At 46.4% G+C, this 17,769-nt stretch overlaps 1 protein-coding gene and 1 pseudogene across 2 annotated transcripts in view; one reads left to right on the plus strand and one right to left on the minus strand.

The window, feature by feature from the left end:
* Positions 1–17,769, minus strand: part of SND1 (staphylococcal nuclease and tudor domain containing 1) — a 406,636-nt gene that overhangs the window by 118,720 nt on the left and 270,147 nt on the right. The window lies entirely within an intron of this gene.
* LOC311599269 (small ribosomal subunit protein uS5-like) lies at positions 14,328–15,232 on the plus strand (annotated as a pseudogene). The gene has a single exon. The product of its transcript is annotated as a small ribosomal subunit protein uS5-like (transcript).

The raw sequence follows: 17,769 nt of genomic DNA on the forward strand, positions 1-17,769 counted from the left end.
GCTGGTAGAACTGTTCAGGAAGGATTCCTTGTTGGAGGAAGTATGTCACCCAGGACAGGCTTTGAGGTTTCAAAGCCTCCTGAGATTCCCAAGGTGTCTCTGTCTCTCTGTCTCTATCTCGGAGCCTTGTGGCTATGGACCAAGATATGATCTCTCAGAGAGAGAGAAGGAGAGAGAGAGAGAGAGAGAGAGAGAGAGAGAGAGAGAGAGAGAGAGAGAGAGAGAGAGAGAAACCTCCAGCCCAGTGCTTCCCAGAATGCCTGCTAAAAGGCATGCCCACAGGCCATGCCATCAGTCTCTGTTATGAATCCACAGGGTGGCAGTTGTGGTTTCCTAGGAACAAGAAGCAGGAGAGACGCCGACTCCTCCAAGGCACTCTCAGCTGGCCATGCCCCCACAGGGCAGGCGTTCCTCAGGAAGCTGAGCGCCCTGCAGGATTCCCAGGCATAAGGGCTGCTATGGTGCCTCTCCAGGACTTCAAGTGGTCTCCGCACTGTCGTTTCTCTGTTCCAAAGCTTAGAAGCAACAGGGACAAGTTGGCAAGACAGCTCTGAAGAAAAATGACATATTTTTTAGGGAAGCTAGATATAAAACTCCAGGGCCACCGTGTTTTCACTCTTCATTGTTCCAGGGCTCACTGGACTCTGAAGAGGGACACTGATAGATGCTAGGTCTCTAGGTGGCTTCCCAAGATTTCCCTGTTCAGAAAACTGGTCCCTTTAGATTAATACCCACCACTTCCTAAGCCATGCCTGAGACAAGACTGTCTCCACAGGCATGGAATTCTGAAGAGGAAAACATGCTCAGCTAGTATATTATACAGTGTTGTCGAATGTGGCCCAAACAGGAATTGTGTCCCGCTGCCCCCTCCCCGCCCCCATCTAAAATCATGCATGAACACTGATGACTACACCTGGGTCACCACAATGCTTGACTGCAGTGTGCATGTCTTCAGTGACCAGGAGCTGATCTGTTCTTTACTGTGATTTGTGCTTATCCTCGGAGCTTAGAAGCAGGCCAGCAGTAACTGTTGGCAGAGCTAGAAACAGCTCTGGAGACTCTCTTGACCACTCTATCTTTTCACTTGCATCACACATGAAGTTCTGAAGACAGCCTACCCCTTACCCCATTTGCATTTAGATGCTCATTATGTCAGCTAATGTGACTTAACAAAGCAGCCTTTTACCTGATCCTTGTTCCTATAAAAAGTACTTACTTAGTATTGCTCATGCTGTCTGATGCTACACACAGTGGGGAAACTGGAGGAAGTGGAGTATCTAAGTTCCTGATCTCAGAAAGCACGCAGAGCCCGCAGCAGGAGGTGGGTAGAGCTAGCAGGGGATTACCCCAGGGTTTCTGTCCAGTTGGCATGCACAAATGCAGAATGTGCAGTGAGACACACTATGCGGAACAGTTGAACAGAGAAAAGGCACAATGAACAAACCAACAGGCCAGTGACGTGACCCGTGTGATGGCAAAGCATGGTTGGAACAGATTCCTCAGAATGCATGGATTCCTTGGACTATGCCGGAGGCAGTCCTCACAGGGCACCCAAAGGAGAGCCTATTAACAGCTGCATTTTTTGCATCCTACTATTTTAAGTCCTGGATAATTTAACTACCAAAGACTCCATTGTATGTAAGCCATGTACACACGCTTCCCTACCCTCACCCAGAGCCCCCGGCTGGGAGGTGAACAGGAGGTGAAGTGGTTTCCCACACTGGTAGTCTGGTGCCAAGATGAGTTATAGGTGCACTCTCATCTCTCTCTCTCTCAAGATAAGGTGCAGCTCTCTGTGGGAGATGCAGGCAGATATATATCAGTGCCCTAAGCAACAGAGATAAATGTCATAACTCCAGCCCCTGTCCATAAATACTCAGCGGCGGGAACAACCTTAAACAGCCCACTGTGCCCAGAAGAGGCAGGATTTAGTGGGCTTTGTTACTTGCTCATGTGCTGAAAAAGCGCTTTTAGGAGTGTTAAATAGGCACATTACGCAAGCTCATGGACCCAAAATAAATAAGGCATCCTCCTTCTGTGGACACCACCCACACTGAGAGGCTACATGCACAGCAGGGAGAGGAGGAGACTTTACACAACTGCCGGAGCCTGCTCTTGAGCTGGTGACCTTCAAACCAGTGCCAGTGGGGTAGCAAGAGGGTAGGGAGGAGTCTAGGGAGAGTCATTCTGAATCAGTGGTGTTGGAACGAGGACATGTGCTGGCTGTCACCTGCTGCCACATACCTCCTAGAGACTGGCAACTTCTTGAGGTATGTCCAGTGAAGACTTTTTTGTATAGTACCCTTTACGATCAAGGTGGTTGCATGTCACCTGCTCTTTGCCTCTATGATCAGGACAGCTTGGCTTTTTGTACCAAGCTCTGCCCCTAAACAACCAACTGGCTCATCTCCTCAGATCAAGGAAGCTCTCCAGCTCCCTGGAGACAGATATATTAAGTATCAATCATGCATATTATTTCACAATATAATTACCCTGACAATTAATCCACAAGAAATATTGCTCTCCAGATCCCAACTTCTGCCAACACAAATACAAAACTCTTGGAGAGTGGTCACGTGGAGGAAGACTGAGCTTCCACAGGGAGAGCTCTGGCTGCAGCACTCAGAGCTGAGGACCTAGGAGAGAAGGGGCAGATGGTCTCGCCCAGGTCTCTGACAACCCTGCTTCAGAGACCTGCAGAGCCATGTTTACCCAGAGAAATAGAATCAAGTAGAAATGGGAGGATGGGCATCATCTTCCCTTAAGCAGGAAATACCAAGGCTTCTGTATCAGGAGGTTTACACTTAGCACTCTAGAGAGGTTCGTGTATCCACGGGTAAGATCTTCACCATAGACCGCCATACAAAGTCCCTCTGCTAACTTACTGAAGGTGCTGTCCTGTGTAGTCAGGTCTTCAGGAGCATGTATGATCAATGAATACTTGCCCAAGGGAAGGAAAGGTGGCTCTGCTGGGTCACGCCACTGAAGAATACTTGTTTGGCTACCCAAGTACCTTCCAGTCTGCATTACTTGGCCAGTTCATTTTTGTCTATAGAGTGCTTATAGGAAGAGCTGACTTAGAAATTAATCCTGAAAACTTTCTTATTTGTTGGTGTTGAGTTTTGAACCCAGGGACTCCTGTATGCAGAACAGTCACTCCGCTGCTCAGCTACAACCCCATCCTATTTTTAAAGCCAATACTGTTTGTGAAACCTAAATGTTGCCCATCCCAAACTTATAAATTGCCTCATAATCACTGACTGATGAAATGAAATCTGTGTCCTCCCCTTCCCCCTCCTGGTGGCAGTGGGGGAACAATGAAAAGGCTGAGATAAGAGCAGCAGCAGGAGAGACCAGAGGAGGAAATAATAACTGTCAAATTGGATAAGCAGCTGCCGAAGAAATGAAAATTAACAAGAGTTGCTTTCTAGTAGCTTCCAACCTAAGTAAGAAGAATCTGTAGACAGAATAGATAGGGAAAAGATTTCATTGCATCAGAAGCACTTTCCATCGGACTTTTCTTTTTACTGCCCAATTAGTATCATGACAATAAATCAACTGAGGGGCGCTGTGGGAGTTAAGGGAGATGAAAGGAGTGATCCACACACAAACTCAGTGGCAGAGTCAGTGCGCACAGGGCTATGATTCGGATTCCCAGAACCTCCTCAAAGTTTACTCCCTTTCTACCTGTTTTCAACTGGAGAGGATGGGGGTGGGGCGCGGTGGGGGATGGGGCAAAGCATGAATAAATGGAATAGGTAAAGAGGAAATATGCTTAAACTAAAAAACCTGGAAGAGAAGTGGGAACTGAGAGTGCACGTCAGGAGAAGAAAGGCCTCGGCCGAGCGTGTCTGCTCCACTCGCACACCTAGGTTGTCAGGCAGGCGGCCAACTCCTTTTTCCACTGACATCCTTCTCTACCAATAGTTTTTCTTAAAGCGTGCTATAGCCACCCAGCCTAGGAAAATGGACAAGACTCTGTTAATACAGAAAAGATGTTTTACAGGCATCTACGTAAGTACAAATGTCCCAGCTAATTACCGGCTTCAAAATATTGGGTATCTGACACTTTCAATTTTGATAAGCAACTTCAAAAAACAAATCTACATTTTAATAAACTGTCATGTCAAAAATGAGTTCCTAGCACAGAAAGCTACACAAACAGTCAATAAATTATAACATCGGTGTTTTCCTCCATGGCTAACGGTTCTGCTCAGGGATCTCCAGAGGCAGCTAAGGCCATGGGGCAAGAAAAATACAAAAGAGCTAAGAGTTCTTAATTGTCTGCCTAAAGCTGATAGTTTCACACAAGTTTGCTTGCTCCTGTTGCCAAGCTGGCGGCATCAGTCTGCACCCTGTGTGGCTGCTGTGTGCCCTGGAAGTCAGTGATGATCTCTACTTACGCTTGGTCCTTACTCCTGCAGGCGGAACAGTCTCTGGAGACTTACAACCTCAGAGCCAAAGTACTCAGGGAAGGATAGCCAATAGAGACCAAGACCAAAGAATGGGCACGGTGGTGCAGGCCTTTAACTCTTATTTTCTTTTTGGTTCAGAGCTCAGCCTTTATTGGCTGAGATATCTCTCCAGACCTTGTTTTCTATTTCCTATTGAAAAATTGGTACCTTCAAAACTCAGTAGACAGTGTGTCACATGTCTATAATCTGTAAGGCCAGTCAGATAAATTATAAGTTCCAGGTCAGCCTGGCTTTAAACAACAACAACAACAACAACAACAACAACAACAACAACAGCAACAACAAAAAAGGCAAATTTACACTTACTTAGTAACACAATTATTAAGTATTGATTACAAGCCAGGGACTGTTAGGCTTGGAGCAAGCACACGCATTACACCATGAATTTAAGGCCTATGGTAAATAAGCATGTATGAAGCGTGGGAGGACTCAGGGAACACTGGGTGCACAGACAATGAGAAAGGGTTTGTATTCACTAGAATCCACAGGAGAAAGACACTTAAATAAAGGTACAGCAGGAGCTACTTCCTTCAGTGTGGCAAAAGCAGATTCTTTACCTCACAAACTCAAGTAAGACCAGGAAAAGAAATAACGGCTCCTAGGCTAGAGGAAGCAGCCCTTTGCTTTTCCAGTGGTTCCTGGGACCATGTGAGGATGGTACACTATCTTAGAAGAGCCTGGACCAGGATTACAAAGCTTCACAGAAAGCTTTTGGCCTATCCAGGCCCACACACTCATTTCCTGCTTTTAGACACCAGATTCTGTTCCAAACAAATTGTCGTTATATCCTAGAAGGAATCCTACAGCCTATCCAGCTCATGCAACGCCCCCTGTTGGGACAGTCTCTCTACACAGCACAGGCTGACACTGAGCTTGTGGTCACCCTGCCTCAGCCTCTGGAGCGCTGGGGTCAGAGCTGTGGTACCATCTGGCTCTCAACTCCTCTTTTAATAGAGTAAGAACATTTATCATGAGATCTACCCTCATAGCACTTGGGGACACAGTATAGCATTGTCAACAATGGGCACAACATTGTGCAAAAATACGAAGAGCTCTATTCACCCCAAATAACTGAGACTCGAGAGCTGGTGAATGCAGCTACCCGCTTCGCCCTCCTTTAAGCGCTTGGCAATCACTTGCTCTACTCTGTTGCTGTGTTTGGCTATTTTACCTACATATCTGTAAACGCACATAGTACTCGTTCCCTGGCAGTTGACTGGTCTGTTCCATGTGACAATGACCTGAAGGTTGGCCTGTCTGCCTGTAGCTAATGACATGAGCCCCCCTGTAAAAGGCCGCCTAACATTCTTCTGCATGTCTCACCCACGCTTTCTTTACTCACGTCTTGGCTACTGTAAACAGTTCTGCAATGGATACGGGGTAAATATTTCCTGAGATACTGGTCATTTCTTAGGTATGGCCCCAGAAGTTCGACTGATAGACTATATGACATTCTATTTTTGAAGTTTTTTAGGAATCTGATGGATGTGGCAGTACACACTTGTACTTGTTACAACCTGAATGTCAGCATTCAATGGGGGTACATGGGGAACCTGAACTAGCAGTATGAGACCCTACTTTAAAAAAAAAAATCCAAAATGCGAGGGATCTCCACATTGCCTTCCACAGCAGTCGGAGGAGCAGTTTACAAGTCTACCAACAATTCACCAAGGTTCCATTCTCTCCACACTTTTGCCAACATTTATTATCTTTGGTTTCTTTGATAGCATCCGCCGTAACTGGTTGGATCCTTTAAAGACTCTGTAATCTTACACACATCTGAGACTGAATCAGCAGACCACTGTTGGAGTCAGTGCTGCCCTACCCCCTTCCGGGTGGCAAGCTAACTGGCCCTTTCTGTTGCTGCTCACAGACTACCTGACACCAGGCATGAAGGCAGGAAACATCCGTCACAGCTCACCTCGGTGTGGTCCGAATGACAGATCTGCCCAGCATGCTTTGCAAAGAGCTCTGCAAAGAGCCTCCATTTCTTTACTATGGAAATTGAAGTTTTCACATAATAAATGGGAAAGTCCAAACTCAAACTACAGTGAGTAGGCAGGTTCACCAATCTGTGTGTGTATCTGTGTAATATTCCACAGTTTCCAAATCTAGAAGAAAGAGAAGCAAGGAAGAGAAGGATAGACCCTTCCACTCATGGGTGATCTGAGCTATGAATACTCGCATGACTGGAAATGTGTTAGGAATGCCTTAGTCCTGACACACAGGGAGACAAACCAGAGAGGCCCAGAACCCACTGGGGGCCAGTCCAGTCCCTCCAAGCTTTCACCCCACAGTATAAGCTGAGAAGTCCTCACTCAGCATTCCATTTGTCTTAGAAGCGCAGCTAGAGAAAGAGGAATTAGAGGGAAGGGGAGAACGGTCTCTTTATCTTCTATTCAGCATAAAAGGCAGCCCATTAAATAACCAGGGACAGAAAAAAACAAAGTGATGGAGCACTAAACACAGCTGGCATTGGCGCTGACGAAAGCTGAGAGCAGCACTGTGTCCTCCTCTGGAGGATCTAACCTGCATTTAACCTTGCGCTGGGGCCAGATCCTGACACAGGAGCAGGGTAGAAGAAGGCCCTGGGAACAGTGGGACTACCTTCTCAGGCCACGTGTAAATCAAGTGCAGATGACTTCTGAGCACCCAGTGGAGTCCTTCTAGTTCGGGATTTTACACACAGGCACACGGCTGGGGACGAGAGGCTTGTCTTCGCCCTCCCCGCACCCCACCCCACAAAAAAACAAAAACAAAAAACCTAACAACAACAAAGGAAACTATTTTCTCCTGGGCTGTTGCTCTGCAGTGCTGCTGGGAGGAGTGAGTCCACTTAAATGCAATAGTTACAGCTGTAGACGCGTTTTCTTACTGTGTACGCACATCTCCTCCCCACGCAAACATTAAGAGATTAAAACGCTCCTCCTTTAAACTTGGCTCATTAAAGGCAATCTCCAGCTAAGCATTGAACTTGAACTGCTTTTAAGTTTGATGCAAATAAAGGTCAAACTATTTCACTTCCTTCTGAAGGATTTAGAGGAAACAAACTTGCAGGAGGTGGGAAAGCTGAATGAACAGGGGGTTTAATGCTCCAAGTGATTTAAGAGAGAAAAGGGATTCATTGCCAACTCTCCATCTCCTCACCCTCCACTTCAAATCTCTCCTCAGCTGCACTGTTTGTGTAAGATGAGTCAGGGAATGTGAAGTTAAGGCTCTCGTGGCAACTGCTGGTCCCATGATGCACATAGCAGTTTCTGGCAATTACTAATTGGGCTGTTGCTAAAAGGTGAAACTTCAATCCTAACAGAATTTTAAACCTTTCTTTCTCATGTGTTTAAAGCTAAAGAAAACCAAAACTCAGCTGGGTGGTGGTGGCACACACCATTAGTCCCAGCTCTTAGGAGGCAGAGGCAGGTGGATCTCTGCAAGTTCAAGGCCAGCCTGGTCTATAGAAAGAGTTCCAGGGCATCCAGGGACAGAGAAATCCACTCTCAACAAACAAACAAACAAACAAAAACAAATACCAACTCCCCCTCCCAAAATCAGATGTGAGAAATGTCTGCTTTTTTCCCTATCAAATGAAGCTAGCTTGATGAGGGCCAATGTTCATAAGTTTTCCTTACCTGTAAAACTTTTGTTTACTACCCTCTACAACCTGATGGCCTGGAGCACTCAACCTCTCTCTCCCTTTTCCCCTTTGCTTAAAAAAAAGAAAAGCAAAAAGAAAGAAAGAAAAAGAAAAAAAAATGTAGCCTCAGCTGGCCTTAAACTCACAGAGGTGTACTTGCCTCTGCTTCCTCAGAGCTGAAATTAAAAGCATGCACCATCATAGCCTGGAAAGACTCTGAGCATGGACACCAGCTAACGAAGGAAAACCAGTCACCAGCTGCACTGGCAGAAAACCAAGGAAGTTCTTGTTTGTGCTTGCTTAGCCAGGTATGGTTCATGGTACACTTTTTTCACCCCAAAATAAATATTTGCTTAACTTTTGCTTTGTTTCATTACTGAGATTATTCTTGGCTTGTCTCTAATGCAAATAAAACCAAGTTAGCAAAACAAAGCCATAATCCCAGCAAGCAAAGAAGCAGGACTATAAGGAAGGTGGGCTAAGGCAGAGAGGGACGGACCTCAACAATCAGCTTGCCTCGGAGATGCTGGTGAGAAACGCCAGCCCAGCCCAGAGGCTCATGGTCCTCATCTCATTAGGCCCTAATTGCTCTTCTGAGGAACTGGATCGATGACATTAGCATTAGCCCTTGGCTAGCTCACCTTTGAGCTCAGGACACTTTTAAAACTGAGCTCTGTCATCCAATTAGAGGGTTTATCTGATGAACCAAGGGATGACATAGGCTGTCTTCTAAGCTGTCATCTCCTACTCATACAGATCACATTTATGCCAGGGAGAAAATTTAATCAACTCAATTTACTGATCAGCTGACTTGAATTCAAACTCAACATGTAAGAGTAAGGAGGGGAGTTCATAAGATCACGGCCTTGAAGGGACATCAGCTACTACTTGATGCAGTCCAAAGCGACACTGCCAGGCTGTGACCTGCACTTAATGATTTTGGGGGTAGAGCCTACAAAAGTGCAGGCAGTGAGAGGCAGCCATGGGAAAGACATGTTGTATTAGAAGCAGGAGGAACTGAGTGAGAAACACAATCTTTCACTTTCTTATACACCAAACTGTCCTTTAAAATGTTTCTAATTCATCTCTCAGCTATTTTATACCCCGAGTCAGCTCTCTACCAACTCTGTGTGGAACAGCCGCGCTACAAGACAATGTAACTTGACAACCCCAGAGCTCCCCACAGGACCACTGGGTGCTGAGGGATCTGAGTAGGAGAAATCATAGGGTGGCTAGAAAGAACTGGCTTCCACATGTGTGAGTCCCCACCCCCCAACTCAGCCAATGCTCCTGGAGGTAGATGTTAACGGTGCTTTCAATATTTGCTGGTATCAAACCAAGACCATTCTGAGGAATGAGGAAAAAAAAGCATAGTTGAAGATACCTATATATTTTAAGAAGTAAGAAGATATAAGCATGAGTGATGAGAAGGATGCGCATACATTCCAATATGGTATTCATCTCAGCAGGAATTCTGCTGCTGTAACATGACGTGGGTTAGGAGAACAAAAATGACAAGAGTGTGCAAAGTTGAAAAGAGTCTTTTGTTTAATGTCTTGGGCCATGAAATTCTAAATAAGGAGTCTGGGATATTAGCTGCTATTTGCACCTTAAAAAAATTATCACTGTGGGTGCATGTGTTATGTGTACATACACACATGTGCTCGCGAGTGCAAGCATATGCGTGCACATGCACACAAGTAGAGGTCACACACACACACACACACACACACACACACACACACACGCGCGCGCAGAGGTCAGAAGACAACTTTGTAGAGTTGGTTCTCTCCTTTAGTAATCACATGAGTGTTGACGATTGAGCATGGGTCAGCCTTGTACCCCAAGCACTTTACCTGAGCCATTGTGCTAGCCTCTAGTCATGCTGGTAAGAAGTGGGCTTGACAGTCCTCTTTCTCTGGTCAGCTACAGCTGTCAGGAGCTTAGAACCCATCCTTTTATGGTCATCAAGAAATCCCAGAGGTTGCAGGTAAAGAAATTATTTGCACACTTCCAACCCACTATTAGTTGAAAATTAAATATTATAAATCTCCTATCATGTCTAGGGGTAACAGAAAATAACTCAGACAGCAAACATATTGCTATCTAGGACATGTACACTCAATACACAGGCTTTCAGACAATCTGGGAACTATGTTTTTCACATGATATTATTTCCAGATCTTGAACCCTTGAGGACACCTGGGGCTTAAAAAAAAAAACCCAAAGATGCAAGTAAACATGGGAATTGTGAAATCTGGGCCATGGAATGGAGAAAACAACAACAACAACAACAACAACAAAACCAAAAAAAACAAACCAAATTGAACCTTTCTGTCCACTTCTTGTGGATCTCAGCAGGAAGCAATCACACCCAAACCTTCTGATTTTTACAAACACGGATGGCAAATGGGCCAGTTAACAATATAATAATGAATACATGAAGAAACTCTGTTGTTTTTCAAACTTTTCTTTTAAAATCGTAACAAAATAAAAAGGTACAAGAGTTTGTAGGGGAAATACAACTTAAAACCGTATCTTGCACAGAGTGTAAGATGCCAGGAATGCTAAGTAGCATGGACAGCCCCCTTGTTAGTCAACACTGTTAGCATCTCCATGCCATTTAATGCTTTCTTTTACCACACCACTATCCAAGGCCATCTGTTTAACCCTTTTCCCACCAAGTCAGAAAGGAGGGCTCCCTGGTGGTCAGCAGGTCCTCTGTCCCTCCAACCTGTTCTCAGCTATCTACTTAAGTACCCCCAGGACCAGGCAAGTTGCTTGGCCTTTTATTAGTAAAGCAGCTGAATAATTTATAAAGGTTGCACAGGGCCCATTAGAAGTGTCCTGGCAGTAATAACTGGCTTAGGACTTTGCTTACTCAGGGCTAAAGTTTAATTTGTCTATAAACACCCTGGCTCATAAACCCACCCCACAGGTCTGACCTGCTCTTTCCACAATCACATGTCCGAGCCATGCTCTCGTCTTAGGTATGTGTGTTCCTTCTTATTGGAGTCACCTCTTGGGCCAAGAGAACAAATCCAACCCCCAAATGATTACTAAAATGTTCTATCTCCATTGCTGTATTTCCCAGGAGTGGTGGTTATCTCCATCTCCTTTCTAAGCTTTGTTTTTGGTTATGCCACAAGAAAGGCACCATTGGGCTGGATTCTAGCCAGCAAGGGCACAGGAGGATGCAATGAATGAGCAAAGGCTGGGAAACCCCCTTGCTGCCTACAGAAATAAAAGAGGTGAGATCTGGGTAACTGTGCTCATTGCTAAAACGTGCTGTTATTTAGCAGGTTGACACACTATTCTACACCCTGTTCTCTCATTGTGAAACAGGGACTGTACTGGGGTTGGAGCTAAAGCTACAACCACAGCAAATATCCACTAAGCAAATGCTATTATTGGGAGGTCAGACCACTAACAAACCAGAAAAATCCAATTCAGCCCATTTATCTTATGAAAAAGCAGAGGCCACAGAGGCTAATGTGCCTGTTCCGAGCTCTGTAACTTTGGGGCAGACCAAGCATTATGCAGGTTCTCTCAAGAGACTCCCAGTTTGGTCTCTTAGACGTTAGAAGTGACATGGCTTTACCAGTCAGAAGGAACACAGTGGGGGATAATTTATTTTTGAATTTTTAGATAGTCAAAATGTTACCTGCCCAAGCAAAGCTGCCCGCCCCTGCCCCAAAAAACCAACCAACCAACCAACCAACCAACTCACTCCTTCATTAAGTGGTGACAAGGCTGGCAACATCTCTGTCTGCAAGCATCTTACACAGCCAAGACAATGACAGGAGAAGGTGATGGCAGGAACTGGAGCAAGGCGTTAGCCAAGCCTTACCTGAGGTCACTCATGCCTCAGCTGGTCTCTGTAGCACTAGCTTCAGCACATTCATACATGCATACGCATGGACACATGCAGTAAACATCAGAGTGGCCTTGCCCTCTAAGAATTTCACTGTTGGGCCTCCCAGGCTATTCTAGTGAAGATGGGCGGGTTAGGGTAAGAACAGCAGAGTGATCAAAGCTGAGTCACTTCAGACTCTTTCAGGTGAAGTTCATTTCTCTTCCCTCTTGAGGTTGGATTCTTAGCCCCTGGCATTTGGGTTATGCCCCACGAAATTCCTGTCTCGAGAATCTGATCAGGGGATCAAAGAGCTATTCTTAACGTCTCAGTTCAGGCCAAGTGAAGGAGGGAATGGAGGCAGAGGCACCACTCACTCCAGCATTTGGCGGCCCTCCTCCACAACGGGGCCATTGAGCGCGCGCCACAATAGATGGCTGAGAAGAAAAGGCTGAAGGAAAGCATACAGAGTCCCCTTGCACAGACTCGGTCATTCATCACCAGGCAAGTGCCAATATCTGGGAACAGCAATCTCAATTTCTGCAAATCCTCCAACCTGCAACAGCTGCTACTGACTCTGGTGGGCGGCTTTCCTGCTTACTAGAGTTTGCAATACCCAGCCCTGGCCGGGAGCCAAGGAGACATTACTTAGGGTAGAGCCTCGCTGGCTGCAGAGAGCAGCAACAATGGACTTCACAGCTTATAAAGCAGCTTACAAAAGGCTCCCGTGTATTTCAAAAAGCACTTCAGGTAGCTGGTGAGAGAAGCTATCTGCACACACGCAGTCAAGCGGTTTATTCCTAACCCACTTAATTCACAGGGTCTGTCAGAAGCCAGGGCACAGGGGAGGCAGGTACAGGGAACGGAGGACTGGATGGCTGGGAGGCTGCGGGGACACAGTTATAAGGCGCATTCTCCTCCCACGGAGAAGCAGCTCAGCAGGATGGGGAGTGACTGGCAGCAACCAGCACTTGGACTGGCCGGCCAGTGTAAGAGAACTAAGTTAGGCTATGGGATGCCAGGGAGCCGCACCCACAGGCAGCATCTGTGAATGTTACTGAGTGAACGCACAGGGTGCTCTCTAGATGCCGACCGCCACACCACCCAAGTGGACTGCCAAGGTCACACCACCAGGGCAAAGGTCTGGCCTGCCTTGCCACTTGGGTGTCTCTGGGGACCTATCATCACTCCTTGCTCTGTGTGCTACCCTGTAAAGCACAGTTTAGTTCCCTGAGAACAGGTTCACCAGGAAACGGGCTCAGAAAGCAAAAGAAAGTAGTAAAGACTGAGCACAGAATGCCTGTGTCAGTTGCTGTGCTCATGGGTGCTGAACACTGCATGTTCCCGAAAGGGACTTCTCTAAAGACAAGATGCAGAGGTATGGCTGTTTTTAAATTAATAAGCTATGTAACCATGGATGATAAGGATCTCAGATCTTTTTGCCTTTACCTACAGAGGACTGGAGTTAACAGGCGCAGGACACCAAGCCCAGCTTATGTGGTGCTGGGGACTGAATTCAGAGTGTCGTGCATGTTAACAAGTGCTCATCACCTAAGCTGCTGCCCACTGTCACCAGGTCTGAAAGAGAGCTGTGCTTGTGCTTTGTTTGTAGCAGCTGACCAGCCCCAACTGTAACGTGTCAATGGAAGGGCCCCTCATTTGACTTTAAACCCCATTCAGTGAACTGCCTGCTGGGTGTGGATTTCGTAGGAAGAATTCTGAAGTGGCACAGCCCAGGTGATATGTTTATAAGACTAATAATAAAAAGTAGAAACCACACAGAAGCATGTATCAAATACGTGACGTGGAATGCAGGGAAGCAATAAAGCTCAAGGGCTACCAAGCCCCGCCCTTCATATACTAGACTTATCCTCTCAAGGAATAAATAAGTATGATGTGACAGTTTTTAATTACAAATTCAAACTCAGTGCAGGAGGCAGACCATCATGAAAGTAGGCCCAGAATGCTTTTTGTCTACAGCATGTAGTTTCTACACTACGTACATATGACACGTTATGTGCAGCAATAAGACATGTTAAAGGCCCAGGATTTTACTTTATTTTTGAAAATCAGTGCTAAGTACTGAGCTCAGAGCCTTGCACATGCCAGGCAATGGGCAACCAGAGAGCGCATGCTCAGCTGCAGCCATCAGGCCATGAGTTAGTGAGTTAGACATGTGTAGGCCACCAGCCTCACACGTGTTTGTGTCTTATCTACCCAGGAATTCATTAGCAGAGGCAGTAACAGAGGAGGAAAACCTTTAGAAAGAAAGGGAAATATATCAACTGCAGAATTTTGGTTGCCTACCCAGAACGCAACTTTATTTTCAGTATGCATTTCTGAACCCCTTCCATGTTCTTTTAGAAGTGTGTGCGGGGCTTCTTCTTCCTCGGGAAAACATCAAATGGCAGATGACGCCGGTGCAGCGGGAGGGCCCGGAGGACCCGGGGGCCCAGGGTTAGGAGGGCGAGGCGGCTTCTGTGGAGGATTCTGCAGCAGTCTTAGGGGCTGTGGTAGAGGCCACGGGGCTTGTGGAGGAAAAGCCGAAGACAAGGAGTGGATCCCCATCACCAAGCTGGGCGGCCTGGTTAAGGATATGAAGATCAAGTCCTTGGATGAGATTTATCTGTTCTCCCTGCCCATTAAGGAATCCGAGATTATTGATTTTTTCCTGGGCGCATCCCTAAAGGACGAGGTTCTCAAGATCATACCAGTGCAGAAGCAGACACAGCTGGCCAGCGGACCAGGTTCAAGGCTTTTGTCGATATTGGGGACTACAATGGTCATGTTGGTCTTGGTGTTAAGTGTTCCAAGGAGGTAGCCATCATCCCTGTGTGGAGAGGCTACTGGGGGAACAAGATTGGCAAGCTACACACTGTTCCATGCAAGGTGACAGGCCGCTGTGGCTCTGTTTTGGTGCGTCTCGTCCCTGCCCCCAGAGGCACTGGCATTGTCTCAGCTCCTGTGCCCAAGAAGCTACTGATGATGGCCGGTATTGATGACTGCTACACATCAGCCAGGGGCTGTACTGCCACCCTGGGCAACTTTGCCAAGGCCACTTCTGATGCCATTTCCAAGACCTACAGCTACCTGACACCCGATCTCTGGAAAGAAACTGTGTTCACCAAGTCTCCTTATCAGGAATTCACTGATCATCTTGTGAAAACCCACACCAGAGTGTCTGTTCAGAGGACCCAGGCTCCAGCTGTGGCTACCACATAAGGGTTTTTTTTACAAGAAAAATAAAGTGGATTAATTCTGTTAAAAAAAAAAGTGTGTGTGGGGGGGGTGTAAAAGAACTAACAACAACAACAACAAAAAAGGTTGTAAGGAAGAACTCAAAGAAACAAAACCAGACACTGAATTATAGGAAAAGCACAACACGAGTGCAGTCCTATCAGCCAGAGCATGCTTTCTGGCGTCAGTCAGCAACCGCTAGGTTAGGGAGGCTCTGCTCACAGGCCAGGGCTGCAGTTTTCCTCTGGTTCTCAGGATGTGTACAATGAAGTTACCATGTGCCATGAGCAGGAGCTGGACACCCCTCATCTTAAGGGGCCCACTGCTGTGCTGGCATCTTCCACGCTGGAAGGCACTGTAGTCCGTGAAGGCCCCCACCATTTTCATTTCTTCCCCTTGCAGTGCTGAGCACTCACAGGTGTTAGCAAGTAACACTGACTAATCCCTTTAAGGAAGGAGCGCAGTTACTAGCAGAACAAGCCTCCGTTTCCATGTCTTCCCACCCACGACTCTGGGAAGAAGAGAACTCTGCTCCTCTCAGCTCAAAGCAGACTGCTTACAAGGAATACCACGTGAGCGAGAAAGATGGCCACTCTACGCAATGTGCCTATTTTGATATGAAGGGTTGGTTGTTGTTAGCATTTCCCAATCAGTAACACTCACGAGCACGTCTAAACTTGGAAAAGAAGAAAAAAAAATCCCTATTAAACAATGAGAATCAAGAGTAAAAAGAAATAGCAGTTTGCTGAAAAAGAGACTAAAATATATCAGGGCTGTAGGAGAGCTATTTCTGCATTCCCTGCACATACAACATCATTCATGAAGAAGGCAGTGGTACAAATATAGCATAAATGTAGTCTGCTCTAGCTTGTAATTTAAAATGCAAATGCTAATGAGTGAACTGGTGTATCAGTGGAGTTAATAACCGCATGCCTAGCACAGGGGATGCATCCAAAACACACAGAGAGAAGAGACAGACACCATGTTCCAATTTAAAAATAAAAACACCCAAATTAACCCTAGAAAAATCACTAGCAGATGTACAAGCTCAGGAAAAGGAGGCACACAAGGGCAGGGAAACAGGGACTTCTCTGCCAGTCTGCTGACTGTAGACTTACATGTCTTCCTCCACAGTAAAGGTATGCACGGGAGCGCAGTGTACATTTCGGAATTCTATGGTAAAGCAGCATTAGAATACACAGAACGGAAGACTACAGGAAGCCAGAAAGCTCCAAGATGAAGTTTTCCCAAAGCCCATTCTAGAAGCCTGTCAGCCATGCCTGAAGGGAGCCACAGAAGATGTACATCTCATTTTTCATAACACAGGCAAAGAGAAAAGAAACCCTGGTTAAAATTTTCCAAAGCTTCTAATTGAAATAAATGGGGAAAAAAGCTTCAGTGGTGAATGTTGTTTGTGTCTCAGATGCCTTCCACATATGACAGGGACTTCTGTGCCTCACTCTGGCCCCTCTGCATCAGAGAGGGAATGTGTCTACTGCACAGTGATGAGGAACAGCTCCCAGCGCCTCCTTAGTGGCCTCACACATGGCGAGTGCAGGTCTGTGAGGCCTCTCCTTAGAAAGGCCATCTGCAGGAATGTCCAGGCGGCGCACACTGGACAACTTAAGTGTGCAGCACCCACTTAGACCATACGATCTCATTCCAATCCAGAGCGCAGCTGGAGAAACCCCAATAACTTTATGAACAAACTGCAAGAAGAGCAATGACCTGGGGATGAAGAGAAGGACAAAGACTATTTCATTGTTCACTGATGAAGAACAGGTTAAGTGACGTTAAACCTCCTTAAACTGGTTTGAAAAAAAAGATGTGAGACGTAGTTCTCATAGCAACCAAGGAGCGGCTTGTAAGTAGTGTGCACTGTTCAACCCGAGGCTGCCCACTACAAGACGCCATAGCATGCCTCTTAAAAAATAACTATTGTTATGTGTATGCATGCAGGTCTGCATACCACGTGTCCGCCTGGTACTGGTGGAGGCTAGAAGGGGGTGTCAGATCATCTGGGACTGCAGTTACAGAGAGTTGTGAGATGCCCTGTGGGTGCTGGAATCACACCTGGGTCATCTGAAAACAAGTGCTCTTAGCCACTAAGCCATCTCTCCAGACCTCCCTTTAACTTTAAATCATTAAACCATTTTTACGCTCCCTTTCTTGAAGCATCATCCAAGGTTCTGCTTCTATAATCCTTCGGGCCAAACAGACTTCCCCATAATGCAGGCTAGCGGAGAGCAGTCCATACAGGACTGATGTGACCATCAGTCCTAAGTGGTCGACAGAAAACACCAGCAAGCTGACAGAATGGTGCTAAAAAGAAAACCACCACCGCAACCAACCCTCACCAAAATGTATTCTAAGAAAGCCTTGAGATGGAATGGCACAACCAGAGAGACAGGTGCTCTTGCTGAACACATGCCAGTGAGCTATCAGACTTCTGGAAAGCTCCTCCTCTTCATTCAGAATGAGACCCTTTTTAAAGAAGGAAGGAGGGGGCTGGAGAGATGGCTCAGCAGGTAAGAGCACTGTCTGTTCGTCCTGAGTTCAATTCCCCGCAACCA

Source organism: Acomys minous, assembly GCF_964271855.1.
Source record: "Acomys minous genome assembly, chromosome: 6".
NCBI lineage: Eukaryota > Metazoa > Chordata > Mammalia > Rodentia > Muridae > Acomys > Acomys minous.